The sequence below is a fragment of the Canis lupus genome, chromosome 3 (assembly GCF_048164855.1).
Source record: "Canis lupus baileyi chromosome 3, mCanLup2.hap1, whole genome shotgun sequence".
NCBI classification, from domain to species: Eukaryota; Metazoa; Chordata; class Mammalia; order Carnivora; family Canidae; genus Canis; species Canis lupus.
In genome coordinates this window covers 37,688,466-37,703,468 of record NC_132840.1, presented here as the reverse complement: position 1 = coordinate 37,703,468, position 15,003 = coordinate 37,688,466, and the positions used below count along the sequence as shown (strand labels likewise).

Genomic DNA, 15,003 nt, shown 5'->3' with positions numbered 1-15,003 from the left:
CCTGTCTTCATTTTGAATTTTACACATTAATTTTGCATAGCAAAATTTTATTATTCTCTCAACTGTATCTGAATAATATTCCTCAATTGTGAATATCAAAGAATTATACCTCTATTTCATAATATAAAATTATAATTAAGAGCTTAAAGGCTTTGCTATATATATATATATACACACACACACACACAAATACATATACATATATAAATTATACATATATACATACATACATACAATATGTATCATTTAAAACTACCTCTGAGGTTCAAGGGAACCTGGGTGGTGGTTCAGTTGGTGAAGTCTGCCTTCAGCTCTGGTCATGATCCCGGGATCCTGGAATCGAGTCCCATATAGGGCTCCCTGCTCAGTGGGGAATCTGCTTCTCCCTCTGCTCTCTCCCTATGCTTGTGTTTTCTCTCTCAAATAAAAAAATAAAATTAAAAAAATAATTGTTAGAGCTTGGGTTCCAGCACCTGACTACAAGAGAGCTTGGTTCTCCGACGGACCATTACCAGCTACACAAGGCTGGGCAAGTTACTTGACTCATAAAAAGTCTTGGTTTCCCCATCTGCAAATGGAGACAGTTACCCTTTTCTCATCTTTGGCACTGAAAGCACATAGACCTTAACCCATTCTGACTCTCAAATGGTCAAATTGGCCTAAGAGGTAGAAAGCCCTGGTTTCATCACTGGCTGTGTAAACCTGAGCAAGTCATAGGATCTCTGTGGACCTGAGGTAGGAAAGTGCTTATCTGAAAAACATATTGAATCTCTGTTCTGCCTGCCTCACGAGGTTATTAAGGATCAAAAGGAATCTATACCATTTTGTGTACTGTAAAGCATTTTATGAATGCAAATGAAATTTTAAGTATTTAGATGCATGTCTGTCTTCCATGCCAACCTTACTTTCCTCATCTGTAAAATGGTACTAATAATGCCAATGCTGCGCGGTTGTGATTATTTAAGACAATGTATGAAAACACAATCCCAGTGCCTGGCACTTAATTGTGAACCAACACATGACCATCCTCCTTTCTTCTTGGTTTTACAAAACAGCTCACTACCTTTCTTTTCCTACTTGGTCTTTAGCCTGCTCTTGGAATTATTTCACAGGTGAGAAGGTTGAGGCTTGGAGATACCGAGTGACTCAGCACAGTTTTGCAAGCAGTGGCAGAGACAGACCTGGAAACCTGCTCTCCGATCATCCCTTCACAGCAGGTCAGGAAGTCTGCTTGGAAGCTGGCCTGCCTATGTTTTCTATCCTTGCTTCCTGCATGGTAACTTGTATGAGTCACTCAACCTCTCTGTGCCTTGGTTGCTTGATTGAAAAGGAGAGTAATTATCTCTACAAAATAGCACCTGCTTCATAGGGTAATTGGGAGGATTCACTAAGGTAATGCATGTGGCGCTTAGCAGGTGGCTAAGACATGGTACTTGTTCTATGAGTGTGGGCTGTTCTTTTTTTACTACCTGCTGACAATGTGGCACAGTGAGTACAGACATGAGGTCAGAGGGCCCTGGGGTTAAAACAAGGCTCCACCCCTCTTACAGCAGCTGTGTGACTTACTCCGTGGAGCCTCCCTGCCTTCTATACAGAAGAGTGACAATGCCTATCTTGGGAAGAGTAGAAATTATAAACATATATAAAGTGCTCAGCATATGTGGATACTTAAATGGATCAAGTAGGGAGCTGGGAGGAGGAGAGATTTTCCAGGAGGCAGCAGCAGCAAGAACAATAGCAGGGAGGTTGAGACCAGCCTGGTGTGCTCAAATGTGTCTTTAGGAGGGCAAGGTATGGCGGGAATGACAAGGAGAGATGTAGAAAGGTCCAAATCACAAAGGACCCTGATCCCCATCCTGTGTCTGTGTGGAGCCCCAGAATGCTCTTACGCAGGGAAGGTGGGAACAGAGTTGTCTTGTTGCACTGTCATCCTGGTGGCTGTGGAGGATGGGATGGCATCTGCACGCCTAGAGGCAGGGCTCAGCTAGGGAGAGCTACGGGTGAGAGTTGATGGTGGGTGATGGAGGCCAATGCAGTGGAATGGGAAGAATGGAATGACTTCTTTTTTTTTTTTTTTTCCTTTTTTTCCTCACTTTATTTAGATATAGATATTTGACATTGTGTGAGTCGAAGGTATACAACAAAATGACTTGATACATATATATATTGTAACACAATGACCCCTGACCCCAAATATGGTTAATAGCTTCTGTGACCACTAACCACTAGCTGATATTTCCTGAGGGTTTACTGTAGGCCGGGATCTTACTGCTTCGTGGGCTTTGCATATATTAGCTCATTTAACTATCTAACAACCCAGTACAGTAGAGAATAGTATTATCTCTCTATTATAGGTGCAGAGATGGAGGCACAGAGAGGCTAAGGAAGCCTCAGGAGACAGACTTCATGGGACAAGGTGCAGGATCTGACATGGAGTGAAGGAGTCGGTGGCCTGCAGAGCTCTGGCTGGGATGACGGGCTGGAGCCAAAGGGTCTGGGAGAAAGAGCGGGCTAGAGAAGGGGGCAGGAGCTGTGTCTGTGTTGAAGGCACCAGGGGCCTGTATGGGAGGCTGTGGGGTATTGGGGGGAGGCGGGGACCAGCATGTGGGAGCACAGGTGTGTGAAACTCAGAGGGCTCTGGTGCTTGTGGAGGTTACTTGGGGAGTCCTGAAGCTGCGGGAGGGAGAGAAATGTCTCTGGGAAATCTGAGAGGTGGTGAGAGAAGTAAGGCCTGCATTCCGGGGCATGGGACCTTCACAGGTCTTTTCTGTCTCCCACGTCCAAGGTGTGCATGGGTCCCATTGCTGGGACCTAGAGTGCCAGGAAGGGTGTGGCTGCAGGCAGTTTGTGTATGCTTCTCAGAAGCTCTGATTTCCTCTTGACAGGGGTTAGCACAGGTTCACAGGTGAGATGGCCAAACAACCAGCCCAGCAATTCACATACATGTTGTGGCCGGGCTGTGTCTGGGGCACCCCGCCAGTGGCTCCTCTCTACCCCTGAACCTTGGATGCTGCTGCTGGTGGCTCAATCTCTCAGCCCCTCCTCTCCTCCCTCCCTCCCTCCTGTTCTCTTTCCCTATTTCTCTCATTTACACTTTCTCTGTTTCTGTGCTGCTTTGTTTTGGCCTTTGTCCTACTGTTGTCTCTCCTCCTCCCTCTCTCTCTACTTCTCTCTCTTCTCCCTGTCTCTGTCTCTCTGTCTCTGTCTCTGTCTCTCTCTCTCTATCCCCCCTCTCTCTTTCCCTCTCACTGGATCTGCTGCTGTCTCCTTCTCAACTCTTTTTCTGCCTCTATTTGCCTTCCTCTATCTCTCCCTCAGTCTCTTGAGTCTCTCTGCTCCTTCTATTTGTCTCTGTGTGCTGGTTTTCTTCTCTCTCTGTCTCTATATCCCTTTTTCTTTACATCTGTGTCTCTCCCTTTGTCTGTCTCAATCTCTGTGCTTTGTTGTCTGTGCCTCTCCCCCTCCTCACTACCTCCATGTTTTCTTTCTCTCCTTTCCCTCTCCCTCCCCCTCTCCTGCCTCTAGGAAGAGGGCAGAGATCACTGGGTAGGATTGGAAGTCATTAAAAGCAAAAAAAGGAGAAAGGGCTCCTTTTCTCCTGCTTGCCCCTGGGGAATGCCTAACAATGAGAGACACTTTGGTGGGTAATCGATAGGAACAAGATGCAACTAGATGTCTTTGTTGGGCAGTGGCAGCCGGCAGTTTCCTTTGACCGGAGCCCCTGGGAATGGCTGGCCCCTCGACCAGGCTCAAACAGAGTGTATCACAGTGGAGCGGACCTGAAGTGTGAGCCCAGCACACCCTGACCCCTGGGGCGCCTCATTTCCATCACCTCCTCTCCCTCCCTCCCTGGCCCTCCTCCCCTTTGGTACTACTTCTGGAATATCATTAATAGAAAGAATCTCCAGAATGGACAGGGGAGAGATTGTAGCCAGCACACGTGTGGGGTTGGCTAATAATCAGTCTTGAGCTGGAGCAAGAATCTTCATCCTGCTAAGCCCAAATTTCCTCATGGGTAAATGAGGGAGACTCATACCTGAAATCCATTCTGAGCAAGGCAGCCAGTTTTCTTTTTCAACAACAAATCTGATCAGTGCTTCCTGCACTTAAACTCCCACAGCAAGGATCACATGTTTTTCTCACTGCTGCATCCTAGCACCAAGCTCATGGGAGGTGCTTAATAAACATATGTAGCATCACACACAGTGGGTAACCTATACGTGTTTGTCAAATGAATGGACCTGACTGCTTCTACACCTGAAGTACCTGGCTGACTTCTTTCTTTCTCTGCCTTCCCAAGGTGCCAGCTCTGGTTAAGATTCCAGATCTTCCTGCCCAGCTCTGTCATCCTTTCCTTGTTTCTTTCCCCTTGTTTCCCTGTGTGTGACCCTCAGATGTTAGGGGGATAAAGAGAAAAGGCGGGAAGTCACAGGGAGGAAAAATAGAACACTGACCTCTGGGACATAACAAAACCAGCAGAAGAATGCACATAACAGCAGCAGCCTGGACTTGGGCTGGAATGTTAAGGAAGGACCTCAGAGATCCTCAGGTCTGCTCCTCTACCTCCCATTTCACAGATGACAAACTTCTAGAGAAAGGGAATGCTTGCCCAGAGTAGCATGTCCCTGTGGTGGAGATGGGCAGAAAGATGGGTTCTGCAATCTCTCAAAGCTTTTCAAACATTATCTTTGGTCTTTATATCTACATACCCCTATGCCTCGGTCAGTATAAGCCCCACAGAACCCCATTCTCCATTCCAGTCTTTTTTTTTTTTAATTTATTTATTCAGAGAGAGAGAGAGAGAGAGAGAGAGAGAGAGACTGAGAGGCAGAGACACAGGCAGAGGGAGAAGCAGGCTCCATGCAGGGAGCCCGACGTGGGACTTAATCCTGGGTCTCCAGGATCAGACCCCAGACCCCGAGCTGCAGGCGGTGCTAAACCGCTGCGCCACCGGGGGTGCCCTCCATTCCAGTCTTAAGAACAGAGAACCAAATCTTCCCCATCCTTCTAAATACAGTCTAATGGTGGGACGCACTCCTAATCCTTGGCCGACAGGCAAACAGGCTCTCACTTTTGCAGAATCAGCCACAAGGAACTGCTTGCTGCCTGGTTCATGCCTACTTATTCTTCAAGAGTCAACCTTCCCTGAAGCCTCCCATTCTAAGGCATGCCCCCTGTTTTCTGCTTCCTCCATATTTTATACATATCTCTTCTTTGGACTTCTCATATTGTTTCCTTTTAATCAGGCTTATGATGTATAATTTATATGTAATAAAGTTAATCAATTTTGTGTATATAACTCAATGAGTTTTGACAGATGTGTGCAGGAGTATGACTACCACCACAATCAAGATACAGAATACTTTCATTCCTGCCCCTAAATTAAGCCCATATCCTGCACTTAATTCTCTACCATAGCCAGCGCTAGGCAACCGTCAATTTGATTTCAGCTGCTATAGTTTTGCCTTTTCTAGAAGCTCTTATTATTAAGAATTATTTTGTATCTGGTTGCTTTCACTTAGCATAATGTTTTTGTGATTTATTAATGGTGTTACATATATCAGCAATTCTTTCCATTTTATTTCATTAAAATGAAATTTTATTTATAAAATTATATATAAAATGAAATTTATTTCATTCTAGCAATACTTAATTAAGATAGCATTCTGTCCCTGTTGTGTGGATACACTACAATTTGTTTAACCATCAGATGATGGGCATTTGGATTGTTTACATTTTTTGACTTGTAAATACTCTTATTCTGCTATTGACTCTTACTTTGCTATGCATTTATGTTTAGTTCTTGTTTTATTTCCATATGTTCTCATTTCTCTTGAGAAAATTCTCAGGGGTAAGATTACTAGATCTTTTTTTTTTTTTTTTTTTTTAGATTACTAGATCTTATGATAAGTGCACGTTTAGTTTTCTAAGAAACTCTCAAATAGTTTCCTAAAGTGCTGGACCATTCATTCTCCACTAGCACCAGTAATGCACGAGAGTTATAGTTTTTCTACATCTCTGCCAACACTTGATATTATTAATCTTTTTATTTTTAATCATAGTAGGGTGAGTACTCATTGTAGTTTTAATTTGCATTTCACTAATGATGTTGAGAATCTTTTCCTTGGTGCTATATCTATTCAAATATTTTGCCCACTTTCATTAGGTTGTTTTTATTCTTATTATTGAGTTGCAGGTATGCTTTTCATATTTCCAATGCAAGAGTTTAATGATAAGTATGTTTTACAAATATTTTCTCCCACCCTATGGTTAGTTTTTTTGAGACATGTCCAATACCATTTACTTCATCATGGCTGGACCTGAGGTTCATTTATTATCCCTCTGAGCCTTAGTTTTCTTACCTGAATATGCTTATTATCTAAATATTCTTATCTGAATACTTGTAAGAGTAAAATGCTCCTAAAATGTATCTGCTTCTTAAAAGTTTTGAGGATTCAAAGAGAGAGTGAATATATAACTCTTAGCATAATGCCTAGAGCTTGAAAACCCTCAGCTAATTATTATTTGATTTTTATTCATTCCATCTTTGCTCACTCAAATAGTCCTTTTTGGATATTACCTTATAGTATTGACAACTGGTAGCTGGAAATAACTGTGTAGAGCTCAGGAAAGCAGTTGGGACTAGAAAGAAATCTTTTGAAGTACTTAGCATGTAGATGTCATTTGAAGTCCTGGGTCTGTTGGGGCTGACTGAGTCTCGGTATAGTGAGATGACCACAGCTGGAATTCTGGCCAATTCTAACATCTAACGGATGGGCAAAAGAGGAGAGATTTATGAAGAATAATGCCTGGGTGGAGGAGGAAAGCCAAGACAGAACAAAGTCATAGAAGCTGAGGAAGGAGTGAGATCTAAAACACAAGGAATCACTAACAATGTCAAATGCTATAGAGGAGGTGAGCCCTAAAGAAGGGACAAAACCAGGGCATCATTACCTACTGAGCCTTGCTTTCAGTGGAGGCAAGGCAGGAAGTCCAATGATGGCGGGGAGCAGGGGTTGAGAAGTAAGCAAATGATCAGGTTTTAGGAGTATCAAGCATGTATTTCATCCCCCCAACACCAGATTAATTTTCATAGAAATGAGGGAAGAGATGGTGATAACAGCTTTCCTCAGAGGGTAGCAGTTGTAGAGGAAATTTTCTTTTTATAGTATGGAACAGAATAAGCATATTCTTAGACAGTAGGGTAAAAGAAGAAAACAATGGAGAGCAAATACTTGAAAGGACCCAAAAGAGGACGCCTGGGTGGCTCAGTTGGTTAAGTGTCTGCCTTTGGCTCAGGTGCCTGGGATTGAGCCCCACATGGGCCTCCTTGCTTCTCCCCCTTCCTCTACCACTCCCTCTGCTTGTGTGTGCTCACTCTTAAATAAATAAATAAATAAATAAATAAATAAATAAATAAATAAATAAATTTTAAAAAAGAAAACACAAAAGAGAGGGGTTAATGGAGAACATGAGTCCCTTGAGGAAGGTATGGCATCCAGATGACAGGATTAGTCTGGAATAGGGGAGTCAGGTGGCTTTATACTGTGTCAGCCAGCTGAGCTGGAAAAGGTGACCCTTTACAATTCTGTTAGAGTTGACTAGGAGAGAGATTTGCATGTAATTTGGAAGATACAAGCTCTGAAAGTCACTGTGGTTAAATGGGTCAAGGGGTAGGTACCTGTGGAGGTGTAGGGGGACACCAGCTTATCTTGGCAATTTCCTGGTGCGATTCAAATGCAGAAACATCAGAAAATTTCAGCTTGTCTTTATTACCCTCAACTCTGTGCTGCTTCTGCCTGCCTGCCTTGCTCTCCAATACCAATCCCAGACCCACAGCCAGAAGCAGTGGCATCTTCTAAACAGTCTTCCAAAGACTTTTCCATCAGCTTTCCTTTGCAGACCCTCTCTAGCAGCTAGGTGTGCCTGGCTCTCCATATTCCTTTATGAGCTCCAACATCCCCACTCATTCCCGTATTTCAGGAAGGTTGGGTAGTGACTTTTATTTGATTGTCCAACTCCCACTTTTGGGGACCTTACTTCCTAGATTCTCTCACAGTTATAGAATGTGCTTTCCTACAGTAAATCTTTTATTCCATAATACTCATAGAATTTCAGCTTCCCTTATTGAGCCCTGACGGATATGGGGTGGATGGGGTGCTACTATTCAGATCAACAGAAGGCACTAAGAGTGGGTGCAGAAAAGGAGTAAAGGAGTAGATGTCAAAGGAATTTAGGTCACATGAAGTTGTAGGGACCAGGCCAACTGCAGAAGGGATAAAGGTTGAGGGATAAAGGTTGAGCCTTGAAAAGTTTGGAAAAGCTCTAGAAAATAGTGTATAATAAGCAGAATAACAAGTAGAGAGAACTCTACTGGACAAGTCAAGGGGTTGGGAGGTGGCTGGGAGGAATGCCAAAGGTAGGAGGCTTGAATTCTCATCCTGGACCTATCCTTCATCAGCCTGATAGCCTTGGATAAGTCACATATTTTCCCCTCTGTGGCTCTCATTTGCCTATTTGTTCTACTTCTTCCTCTACTCTATATTCCAGGAAACTGCATTCCCCAATTCTTGGGGCAAGTTCCAAATAGTCCGGGCCCATGTATGGTGGTAGTAGAAGACCAGATGGGGAGAAGGGAGAAAGCTAGGGTATCTGCCACCTGTAGTCCCATAGAGTCCTCTCTATAGCTCTGACTCCAAATAGCCTCTTCCCTAAGGGTCCCCGCTTCTGATTAGCCAGCAGCTGTTCCCTTCATGGTCCTTGGTCTAGCCAGAAGGTCTGAAAACGGCAGCAATCTGGGTTACCACTTCAGCTTTTCTATCACCCATGTAATGAGGCTCCTGTAAGAAATCTTTTCTGTTTGAAATACTAGAGTGGATTCTGTTTTTCTGATTGATATATTCATCTGTACAATGGCATTGATACTGCCCACCTCCCAGGGTTATTGTGAGATGATGGATGTATTATACGGCATTTGAAGAAAAGTAGTAAGAGCTACTCTATTAATTTAGGCACACCTCTCTGGGATAACTACTACTGAGTGAATCCCAGTATGCAGACGCTTCTCGTTCGTTAATGCATTTACTGCATAAGTGTGACCCTGGGTGACTTAGCTCACTCTACGTACCTTGGTTTCCTCATCTATAAAATGGGAAACTCTACCTCATAGAATTATTGGGGTGAGGTCTTACACATGAAATGCTTAGAACAGAGTCTGGCACATATTAACTACACTGTGAACATTAGGTATAATTATTACAAATTTTAGCCACTATTTTTGCTTTTTAAAAATTATTTCACAGAAAGCTCAAGGAAACTGAAAATCAGTGAGGTTACATAATTTGTTCAGGGTCTCAGAGATAGTAGATTATAAAACTTGATCTTAGGTCCCTCTGACCCCCAGATTGTGCTCTTTCCTTTGCTCCCTTTCCAATGCTGGTTATGTCTAACTGGGCAGATAGAGGGCCACAGCAGCAGCAGCTGCTACATGGAGCAGCTCTTGGCTTCTCTGCTCCCCTTCCCTTCCTTTGTATAGCTTCTATATTTAAACCCTAGTGCAACCAAGCCTCAGCCCTAAGAACAGGATGGACTTGATCCTGGTAATAAGTCCCCCGAGAGGCCCTGGCTAGCAGAAGGGCAGCCAGAGATTCACAGATGAGGAGGACAGCTGCTGGCCAGGGAGGGGGTGTCTCTGCCTAGGCAGATTCCCTCCACCAGTGCTCGAGGAGCTATTTGCATTCTGGAGGCTTTTATTACCAACAGGCAGCACTCAGCTTGGGTCTCTCCTCCCCCAATCTCTCCTCAGCCCAAAATATATTGAGCTGTGTTGGAGGCAAAGTGTATTTTCAGCCCTGCTGGGTCTTCAGGGAAATGCTACCATGGAGAAGAGCCAGGGAGCTATGAGGGACTTTGAATCCCTCCTCTAGCACCTGCCCCCACATCTGCCCAAGTGCTGCTGCCTGGCAGGCAGCTGCTACCTCACAAACTTAGTGGTCAGGTCTGCTTCAAGGCTGGCATTGACCTAAACAACCTCCTCTGTGGTTCTCTGCAGACCAGTCATTTTGTATCTTTGGAATTCAGTTTATACCTGTAACCCATTCTTCCCTCCCCTGCCCTCTTCTCCCTCCCTTGCCAACACTGGACTTACTACCAGACTGGAGAATACAAATAACAATAATAATAAGCCTGTGCAGATTCACATCTGTTATCTCATTTGAGGCTCTTCTATGAGGTAAATGCACCAGATAGACAAGGAAGAAATTGAACCTCAGAGTGATGAAGTAATCCATCCCAGGTTATGTAAGGTGAAAGAGGGGGAGCCAGGGTACAAACCCCTTGAGACTGGCTCCAAACCCAGAACTCTTACTCCTGTGCTATGCTGCCTCTGAAATGGCTGATACTAATTTAGTTGTTGAAGTTCTGGCTTGCTGGCTTAATAAGCAGTTCTTATTGTCTTCTAGTACTGCATTAAAACAAGAGTTGACCAAACAACCTGAAAGCTCATGTTTTCATTAAGGGCTCATGGCCTCTAGTTGAAATCTGAACCTTGAAATGCTGTTCGGGTCTCCTCTGCCCCCATCGAAAGTACCATAAACATTTGTTGATTGCTTAGTATGCATCATGCCCTTTTCATGTACAACTCATTGTGAAATGGAGATTACTGTTGTCATTTTACAGTTAAGATCCTGTTTGGGATTACCCAGTTAGTTAATAGCAGTTGCAGAATCCACACTAGGGCTTCTCCAGGTGTAAAAGTCATTTTAAAAATATCTGGCTCTTCCTCCTGTGTCATATTGCATCACATTCTTTAATGATTCTGAAGGAAAAATTGTAGTGAAGAACTTGAGAATGCATTTTAACACTTCTCTTGTTGCTATAATTAACACTTGTTGTCAACTGGGATTGTACTTCATAGTAATCTGACCACAGAGGCATAAACAAATAGAGTCATATTTTCAGGGAGTAGGGGTCAGATAGATGATCTAGAACTAGTGAAACTCCTCTAGCAAATATTCAAGGACCCAGGCTCCTTCCAGCTTTCTGCTCTGACATTTTAAGTACAGTTGACCCTGAACAACATGGGAGTTAGGTGCCCCCAGGCCTCCTGTGAGTTGAAAATACATGCACAACTTATGATCCCCTCCAAATTAACTTCTAATGCCCTGTTGATGAAATGGGCAAAAGACATGAACAGAAATCTCACAGAGGAAGACATAGACATGGCCAACAAGCACATGAGAAAATGCTCCGCATCACTTGCCGTCAGGGAAATACAAATCAAAACCACAATGAGATACCACCTCACACTAGTGAGAATAGTGAAAATTAACGAGACAGGAAACAACAAATGTTGGAGAGGATGTGGAGAAAAGGGAACCCTCTTGCACTGTTGGTGGGAATGTGAACTGGTGCAGCCACTCTGGAAAACAGTGTGGAGGTTCCTCAAAGAGTTAAAAATAGACCTGCCCTACGACCCAGCAATTGTACTGCTGGGGATTTACCCCAAAGATACAGATGCAATGAAACGCCGGGACACCTGCACCCCGATGTTTATAGCAGCAACGTCCACAATAGCCAAACTGTGGAAAGAGCCTCGGAGTCCATCGAAAGATGAATGGATAAAGAAGATGTGGTTTATGTATACAATGGAATACTACTCAGCCATTAGAAATGACAAATATGGGCAGCCCAGGTGGCTCAGCGGTTTAGCGCCGCCTTCCGCCCGGGGTGTGATGCTGTAGACCCGGGATCCGGTCCCCACACGGAGCCTGTTTCTCCCTCTGCCTGTGTCTCTGCTTCTCTCTCTCTCTCTGTTTCTCTCATGAATAAATAATAATAATAATAAAAAGACACTGCAAATATCCACCATTTGCTTCAACATGGATGGAACTGGAGGGTATTATGTTGAGTGAAGTAAGTCAATCGGAGAAGGACAAACATTATATGGTCTCATTCATTTGGGGAATATAAAAAATAGTGAAAGGGAATAAAGGGGAAAGGAGAGAAAATGAGTGAAAAATATCAGTGAGGGTGACAAAACATGAGAGACACCTAACTCTGGGAAACGAACAAGGGGAAATGGAAAGGGAGGTGGGCGGGAGGTTGGGGTAACTGGGTGACGGGCACTGAGGGGGGCACTTGACGGGATGGGCACTGGGTGTTATGCTATATGTTGGTAAATCGAACTCCAATAAAAAAAATATATATACAAAAAAAAATCAAGTGGGCAAAAAACAAAAAACAAACAAACAAAAAAAACAAAAAAACCCCCACAAAACCCTGTTGACCAGAAGCCTTACTGATAATAAACAATTGGATTAACATATTTTACTGATAATAAACAGTTGATTAAACATATTTTGTATGTTCTATGTATTTTGTACTCCATTCTTATAATAAAGTAAGCTGGAGAAAAGGAAATGTTATTAAGAAAATCATAAGGAAGAGAAAATACATTTATAGTACTATGCTGTAAAAAATTTGCATTTAGTAGACCTGTGCAATTTAAACCCATGCTGTTCAAGGGTCAACAGTATGTAACTTTTGTCTTTCTGCTTGCAAGATGGGTGTCTTGGCTGTAAGCATCAGGTCTGCATTCCAGGCAGGAAGAAAGGTAAAGGATAAAACAAACAAACAAACAAACAAACAAAAAACTACATGACATTGGAGTCTTTTGGTCTCTATCAGAGACACAGTAAATTCCCTGGAAACTCTACCCCATAGACTTTTGCTTACATGGAATTGTGTGGAAAAGGTCATGTGGCTGGCTACCTATGGCCATAAGGGTGTCTGGGATGTGAATAGTTCTAACTAGGTACATGGAATCTTGAAACAGAATCAGAGTTCTGTTGATATGATAAAGAAAGATGAGGAGAGAACTCAATGACCCCCTGTCCCTGTATATTTGAAGTGGTCGGTAAAAACGACAGTGAGCATTCTATGGACTTTAATACATTTCCCTGATCATCTCCAAAGCAAGTTACCATCTTTTCTTGAACTTCTCATTTTCATTAATCTTGAGTCTAAAATTTAGCAAACTATTTACATATTTTCCCCTTGCACAAGGGATACATAATGTCCACTAAACTGAGAGATCCCTGAGGACATGTATTAGGAGAACTTATTTCTTAGGGCTCACATGTCACTAAGGGACATCCACGCCATTTCTTGGAGTAAAGAATACTTGAATAACTCTTCTATCCCAGCCCTTTATCCCTTACTCATCCCACCTTATGGAAGGAGAATTTCCTTCTTTCTTTTTTTGTTCCTTGATATGAAAAAAATTCTAGATTGGAGGAAGTAATGTTATAAATTGGGCTTTTGGGTGCAAGACAGGTGCTATTTCCCACATAGTTGACTGAGTGAATATCTGTTTCATGGACCCTTTCCTCAGCTAGATCTCAAGGACTATATACCTGGTGGTAGGGGCAGGGGGTAGCCTGGAAGGAAGCCTGATTCTGACATTTGACTCAAGCAGTATACATCATGCAGTTCTGCAAGCAATAATGTTGGTATCTTGATCTCCATTTGATTCCCTTGATTTTTTCCTCCATTCGTTTAAGATTGAGCAGTGGGAAGGTTTGATTATCATCTCAGAGCAACACACAGTAGCAGTGGTGGCTATTTTCCTTCTTTGCTTCCTAGCCACATGGGGACAAAATTTGGTCAAAAAAACATGATTGATCAAATGGATAATGGAAGTGAAAGCAACTTATAAAGTGCTGCTATCAGATAGAAATTATTAGTATTACTATATTTTTAAAAGTTTATTTTTTTTTAAAATAATCTTTACACCCAGCATGGGGCTTGAACTCATGACCCTGAGATGAAGAGTTGTATGCCCTACTGACTGAGCCAGCCAAGTGCAGCCCCCGCCCCCCCCCCCCCCACAGTATTGCCATGTGAGGATTTAATAAAATCCTCCTGTCCTGAGAGGAAGAATGTTGGCTTTGGATGGAACATGGTCTTTTCAGGAGCTTGTAGCAGTGTGGTGAGGGTAACGAATGAACAAAAAGAAAAGGAAAAAACATGTGATCTCAAAATGATCAACCAATACATGCTTTTGTGGGGATGAATAAAATCTTGTCCATGGGAGTCTAGTAGGGAGGCATACATATGCAGGAGTAACTCTAAGGTAAGATGTTAAGGAAGTTCTGTACACTAATTACAATGAAAGCAGAGAAAAGGGGAATATTACTTTTGACTTGGAGGTAATTGTGAATATGGATTTAGGGAAGGCTTGGAAAAGACAGTTGAGCTGAGTTTTAAAAATGAATAGGTACTTTAAAAGGTAGTACTTGTTAATAACAATGTTATTGAGTCTCTGTACTAAAAGATCATATATGAAATTTGGTAATGAACCCAGCAACTGTGTTTGGTGGGTGGGTATTATTTTCATTATTTCATTATTTATTTCATTATTTTTTTTTAGATGAAGAAAATGGTATTGGCAGAGAACAGTCAAAGAGGAAGGACATCATCCAAGGCATGCAAGACAGAAAATGATGTAATTCTGGTATGATGACTCATATAAGGCCCACAATATATTAAACACCTACTTTGTGTTCACTATTTTGTGGCCACTAGGAGACCAGTGTGAGTGTTAGGAAGAATTGAGGGAAATAAAGAACTATCAGCAGAATTTAAAAATCTAGGTGTTAAAATCAATCAAATTTGGTGTTGTCTTTGTTTTGGTTTCCCCAGAAGTAAACCCTGAGACCAAAATGCAGATGCTAATACTTTATTTGGGAGGCAGTACAGGACTCAGTGGTAGAGGAGAGGGAATGTGAAGCAAGAAAGGAAAGAAAGCCAGTAAAGGGGCTTTATCCAATATATTACTTTTGTGAATAAATGGAACAATATCCCATTGGGAGATCCAGTGTTGAACACTCACTTCAGAGTTATTTTACCCAAGGTGCAAGGGAGCTATGATATTTATGCACTAACTTCTGTTAGTCCTTGCTTGAGGGCTACTTTTGAGGGCTGCTAACTTTCTGATATTTC

At 42.6% G+C, this 15,003-nt stretch overlaps 1 long non-coding RNA gene across 1 annotated transcript in view; it reads left to right on the top strand.

The window, feature by feature from the left end:
• The window catches only part of LOC140630380 (uncharacterized), a 51,613-nt gene extending 36,982 nt beyond the window's left edge, over positions 1-14,631 (top strand). The window contains exons 2-4 of the long non-coding RNA XR_012028147.1: positions 1,113-1,217; positions 2,355-2,416; positions 14,432-14,631. This is a non-coding gene — a long non-coding RNA (uncharacterized lncRNA). The remainder of the gene's footprint in view (positions 1-1,112; positions 1,218-2,354; positions 2,417-14,431) is intronic.
• Positions 14,632-15,003: the final 372 nt, after the last annotated feature.